A 6,794-nucleotide genomic window follows, 5' to 3' on the forward strand; every position below is an offset into this window, starting at 1 on the left:
TAATTAACGAACGAATCCAGCGTGTTTGGTGAGATTAAATGGAAAACAAGGAGGTGGGAGAGGGGGGGGGGGGGGGGGGGGGGGGGGGATAAAAAAAACTACACGTACATATACTCACATATAAATAAGCGAGATACGGGGAGAGAGAGAAAGAGAGAGAAAGATAGCTAGAGAGTGAATAAGAGAAGGAAAGGGAATGGGAGGGGGGCATAAAGCAAGGATAATGGCATTAAGGCTTAAAGGGAACTTTAACCGTTACTTTATTGGCGTGAAGGAGTCGCGCAGCGGCGAACATCAAAGCGACCGCTCCCGACTCTGATCTTCCGTCTCGCTCCCCCCCTTCAGCCACCGCCCCTCCGCCCCCTTATTCCCCAGGCCTTAGTCAAGAAACTCAAGAGTGCAGACGTAGACACCTATTAACATTTTCTGAAATAATTATGCCCCGTATGCCCGTCGCACCGCGATATTCCCGCATCGAATATAACGTCCGCCATTATATATACATATACATATATGTATATATATATATATGTGTGTGTATGTAGTAGAGACACGTAATCACGTGTTCAGGCGTGTACCTACGCGTGTAATGTGCGTTCGTATGTACACACGACGACGATCGGACGATGTCTAATGAAGAGAATAAATAACTAGAGGAAAATAAGTTTTCATGAAAGAAGAATATGTCATGTCGTGTATACATATATATGTATACATATACGTGGTGAAATTAAATCGGTATACATATATGTATTCTGTATACAAATCTGCAGAAATCTGACGATTTTGATATCAATCTCTTAATATTCTCTTCTTTACTGGAACATCGTTTTAGATCCTATGTTTTTCTTTTTTTTTTTTTTTTTTTCTGCCTTCAAAGTCTACTATATAGTTGAGACAAATATCTATACCTACGCAACACGAATATTGTACATATGGATAAAGTTAAAATTGTGGTAACGAAAAATTAACAAATAACGTGATATACCGTGTGAAAAATTATCGGTTACGCGGATGATTTTTTTTTTTTTTTATATCTTTTAACCGCTAGTCAATAGATTTTAATTCCTCATCGCTGAATCTTAAACCTTTCCCGTATTGTAAATTGCATTATTATAGATTTGAAAAGCAGCGAAATCATGATCATCGTCATTATTATTATTATAAAAGGATAAATACGATAAATATAACCGAACCGAAAATGAGAGGGAACAAAAAAAAAAAAAAAAAAAAAAAAAAAAAGACAAAAAACACAAAGCAAAAGTTTAAAATTCAGTAAACCGTAATAAAACAATACACGCTGATAATTCGAAATCTTAGTTCCTTAAAAATCATTGTAAAATAAAGAAAATATAAATTTTTCTTTACATTAACTTGACCAATTTCAACTGAGTGTTAAATCGTTTTTCACGTTTTTCATTCATACTGCAGAGTCGACAACAGCAATTGTCGCAGACATAATGCAGCGAAAATTGTTAGCGTTTATTCTTCTACAGCAACTGATCTCAATGGGAGAGAGGAATGAGAGAAAAAATAAGAAAAAGGAATAATAGAAAGAAAGAAAGAAAGAAGAAGGAAAAAAAACGGAAGAGAGAAAGAGAGAGAGAGAGAGAGAAAGATGAAAAAAAGATACACGAGGAGGGATGAGAGAGTTTGTTGTTTCAACCTTCAGAAAATTTTCGTTCGTCCGACGCGAATAACCGCCGAAAGAGGGAGGGAGGGAGAGTGAGTGAGTGAGTAAGAGAGACTAAATATTGTAAGGCATGAACAAGACGAAGAAAATGAAACGAAATGAAACGAAACTAAGCAGAAGCAGCGTCCTCGTCCTCGTCCACGTTGTCGACGCCGTCTTCGCTGTTATTATTACTAGCTATTATCGTTATACCTACACGTATACTCTACTCATGCTGCTGATGCTGCTGGCTCATTGAAAGCAGCGTACGTTAAATTCAAAACTAATCTCCACGAGGTGCGATTATAAGATAATAATATACGCGTGACTGTGTGTGTGTATATGTATGTATGTAAATGCATAAATATATACATATAATGTCGCTGAATCTAATCGCTGATAGAAATTTCTCGTTGAAAATTTCTCTAATCGTTTATATATATGTAAACGTTGTTTGTAGATATCGTGAGTAATATTTTTAACATATATAATTATTGTAAGTGAGTGTATCGACACATCCGTAATGAATGATACGATTCTAATAAATATTATATATATGTATATATATATATATCGTTGATGTTTACGAAGATATAGAACGGTACAATATAACATGTATCATTGATGTTGATAATATCTGCACGTCGCGTCGTCGAAACCGATTGATAAAAAGCTTCAATAAACAATTCCAGAAATTCAGAATACGGGAAATTTACGTACGTGATTATTGTCTAAATAGATGAATAGGCATTTAGTGTAAGTAACGTTTAAACTAACTAAGCCTAATTGAAGAATAAAATAAAATCACTGTTCTGTTTTGTAACTTTATATTTCATATCATAAGACATAATTTAAAATTGTTTTTATTACTGAAAAAAAGAAAATTCATTATTTTGAAAATTTAGAAGAACTTCAAAGAAGTTTTATTTCCAAAATCTGAATACACTTTGCTTTTTAAAAATAAATTACTCAATTTAAATCGAATCGTTACATCAACGGTCCAAACTTCACTCTCTTCAAAATCCAAGTAACGTTCGTATATATAATGATAACGCTTTGTTATGCTTACAAAAAAGTTTGCCAAATTTCAAACACCATCTCAACGTTCCAAAGTAACGATTATCATTTTTCAAAAATCCATGTATAGTACGTGAACCTGAAATCGAAAACTCCCGATTCCAACAATTCAATAGACTCTCCGGTTTCTACCCACGTGCTTCGCCCTCGCACACTTGCCATATAACAGAACACATGTCCCCCCCCTCCCCCCCCCCCCCCTCCACTGGCCGAAATCCTACAATACATACATAAGCCGATAAGCGAGCGTAGCACGATATTTATAATTCCCGTGTAATATAGATTTCGTTTCTCCTATTCATCTCATCTATACTTCTATCTTCCTATCTATAACTCGTCTATCTTTCTCGGGGAGAAAATCGTAGGAAAAAAAAAAATAAAGAACCAACGACATTGGAAAACAAAATGAATGAAAAAATAAAAAATAAAAAAATAATGTGAAGAAGAAAGAGAAAAAGAAAAACCACACACGCCTCCTTCGACACAAATAAATCATCGTTATTATCTAGCAGCATCGCGCACGTTTCAGCATCGCCCCAAGGCAGCAGAGCGGTAGCGGCAGTTTTCAACCACACAGAGTCAAGCCGCCGACTCCGGTCATCGCTGTGCGTAGCCACGTAAAACAACAAGAACGCGAAGCGTTCTCGTGCACGAATTACTAGTAGCTTGAGTCGTTCTGCCTCTTGGGATACGTCGCTTTAGCGCAGGTAGCGCAGGTTTATCACCTAAAACGAGCGGGAACCGGACGGGCAGGCCAGAGATTTGCCCGTGGTTGGATAACTTTTTTGGGTCACCGTAGACACATGGATATAGAGAGATAGATAGATAGATAGATAGATAGATAGATAGATAGATAGATAGATAGACAGACAGATAGATAGATAGACAGAGAGAGGGAGAAAGAGAGAGGGGGGGGGGGACGCTACGCGACGCAACGGCGTGTCTTCTTATTCTCTCGCTTCTTCTCGTCCCTAGATCACACACCGTGTGGATGAATGCTCCCTACACAGAAGCGCGGTGTTGTATTATTTTTGGAGCCGCCACACCAGAGTGCAGAAGAAGTAGAAAAAAGCTGAAGTCGGAGCAGCGGCATCAAGCAGCAGCAGCAGCAGCAACACCACACAACCACGGTCATAACGAATATAAGAGAGGAAAACTCGCCCGCCGGTGTGTGTGGGTGGGCATTGTGCGAGAGCAAGAGAAAGAGAGAGAGAGAGAGAGAGAGAGAGAGAGATGTGTGCATTATACACACGATATTGTTCGACGCGAACGTAGTTGCGAAGAAAATATTTGACGATCGAAAACTACCTACGGGTGTGTGTGTGTGTGTGTTGTACTCATCCGCAAAAGCGGCAGAAGAAGAACTGTAGTCGGTGAAACAAAAGTTTAAAGAAAAGAGAGGGAGAAAAAAAAATAATAATAAAACAAAAGAAAAGAAAAATCAAACTGATACCGTTATATTGTTATACGAATCGTGTAGCGGATAAGCATTTATTTCGTAATAAATTGAAAAATCTCTGAAACGTAGTAGGTATATAAATTATAATAATGTGGCAAAAGTAATTCATACCTATATATTCGAAACTTGGTCACTTCAAAGTCACTAACATAAAACTGCGAAATAGTGATTTTTTTCTCCCCACGATGTTCCGCGTTACGCTAACGTAACTAACTTCAGCCTGATGAAGAAGAAGAAAAAAAAAAAAAGAAAGAAAAAGAAAAAAACAGAAGAATAACGCCACTCGCGATCTCAGCTCTAGACCTAACCAGCTTACCTGTTTATTATCGAGAGATGCAGGCACACGGTGGTGAGTAGAGTAGAGGTATACGGATCTGGATGCGTGTATGACGGGTGCTATGCGTTGTGTTGTATTGTATATATTCTATGTTCCTCTGAGGGTCGGCTGCTGCTGCTGATGCTGCTGCTGCTGCTGCTGCTGCTGATGATGATGATGATAATGATGATTTTCGACGAGTAGATCTCCGCCGCCTTCAACCTCACCGCCGCCTCTTCCACGACGAAGAAACATCGTCTCACGGAGGGAGAGAATATATTTTGTTATCCTGTCAACTGGTCATCGGTCGTCACAACCGGTCCCTCGTCGTTCCAGATGATTATAATTTCTGTGCAACCCGCGAACGACGAAGAACCTCTTCTCTCTCGCTATGAGAGAGTGCGATCCCGAAACCGATGTGTTTATCCGCAAGGCAGTTTCACGATGCACCGATATTCACTACCTACCTCCCTCCCACCCTTCAACCATGCACGAGAAAACACCACCAACGACAACAACAACAACAACAACAACACAACAACAACAACAATAGCACACAACGGCGAAAACCTCGCGGGGCTCTCTCTCTCTCAACCACCCAAACACTTCACTTTCGTGTCCCCGTTAACTACCGAAAAGCATACCGTCGCCATGAAAACTTTTCACACGAGTGTCTTTGGTTACTTCTACCCTGCCGCACGATCTCGCGGCGTTTTGGCCAACTAACGTTCAAAGCGCGGCCAATCAACAGGCCGCCTGCCCTCTGGCCTCGGCCAGGGCCGACGATAGGCTGTCGAGAACCCTGCACTTTGTCACGGTTTCACAAAATTTTCACAATTTTTGTGGGAAGTTTCAACACCTTCAGTATCAATGCGATATTTAATAAAAAATAACATGTTTCATAGATTTGTAGAATATGTGGAATTGATAGAAAGGAATGACAGAAGTCAAGTGAGAGGGTTGAAAAGAAACCACGGAATTGGCGTTTAACCTGAATTGAAACTGAGATAGGATATCGTGTGTATATATATATATGTATGTACAATGTACATGAAGGCGTAATGAAGAGCGTTTTACCAGTGTATTATACAGTCTCCCCTGAAAATAAACGTTTTAAGTTAATTGCGGGATCGAGTTGACGCGCTTCGGAACCCCGTTTGTATAATTATACACTATATTTGAATAGCGAGGAGAGCAGGAGTCGGATGAGCCTACAGTCTGTTGATAATGATCCGGGTAAATGTATTGCGTATTAACAGGCTTGTAAGGCTGTGTGTTGTACAACAGAGGTTGAAAATAACGATTCCACCCTCTCGAGACCGATCACGGAATACTTTCAGGTCTGAGTCTTGTTTGCAGTTTATAACAATAGCAAGAGGCCGGATATCATAGCCAAGGATCCGCAGTGCAGTGGGAGTAATTATAATTATTTTGAAGATTCGCGGGAAATCTGCGCGACGGGCGATGATGGGGGGTGAGGGGGGGGGGGGGGAGAAATCGCGGCTTTATAAGAAGGTATGGAAAGAGAGAACGAGAGAGAGAGAGAGAGAGGGAGAGGAAGAGTGGAGAAGAACAGAGGCTGGAGGAGGAGCACCTTGTACCTCGACTTGTAGCAAATATCCATTTCTTTGATCCTCAGATCTCTTTGATCTCTCGACACCCCCTCACACAAGTAACTCATCCTCTGCAGCCTCCACCACCTCCTCCTCGGAAACCGGCGAAGCCCGTCGTTCGCCCGACGCGGAACCCTCTAACAAAACAATTTTAAAGCCTCCTCAAAGTATACCACAAAGCATTGTGTATCTGCGTCAAATAAAATATAAAGTCTATTGCCTTTTGCCATTCTTCGTCGCTGCGATACGCTCTCGCCTATACCTATATATGTAATATCTGCGTAAACCTTCCCTGAAGACCTAGAGGAGGGAAATCTGAGAAACCCGTTGAGGCCTTTCCTCGACGAGATTCGCCCGATACCATCAGCAGGTAATAAGAATGACCAAAACTATCGATTTTCGATTAAATCGATTATTTTTACTGATTTTAATCGAATATTTATTATGACGAATTTGTGGGATTAAAGTATCAGTTATTATCATTGTCTTACTTACTAAGTAGCTATTTGATGTAATGAGTGAATGATAAATGAACATTTTCACCTGAAATTGAAAAATATTTGAAATTTAAGTATAAATGATGCAGAAACTTTTTGAAAAAAACTTTTGAAGAAAACTGCATTTTTGAACGTCAACGTGTGCTTCGCACATTCTAGT

The 6,794-nt window shown here is 39.8% G+C and overlaps 1 protein-coding gene across 2 annotated transcripts in view; it reads right to left on the reverse strand.

The window, feature by feature from the left end:
- The window catches only part of LOC124404329 (axin), a 56,553-nt gene extending 51,351 nt beyond the window's left edge, over positions 1-5,202 (reverse strand). For both annotated transcript variants that reach the window (XM_046878378.1, XM_046878375.1), the window contains exon 1: positions 4,525-5,202. The gene's annotated coding sequence lies outside the window, so the exon portion shown is untranslated. The remainder of the gene's footprint in view (positions 1-4,524) is intronic.
- Between the last annotated feature and the right edge of the window lie 1,592 nt (positions 5,203-6,794).

Source organism: Diprion similis, chromosome 3, assembly GCF_021155765.1.
Source record: "Diprion similis isolate iyDipSimi1 chromosome 3, iyDipSimi1.1, whole genome shotgun sequence".
NCBI lineage: Eukaryota > Metazoa > Arthropoda > Insecta > Hymenoptera > Diprionidae > Diprion > Diprion similis.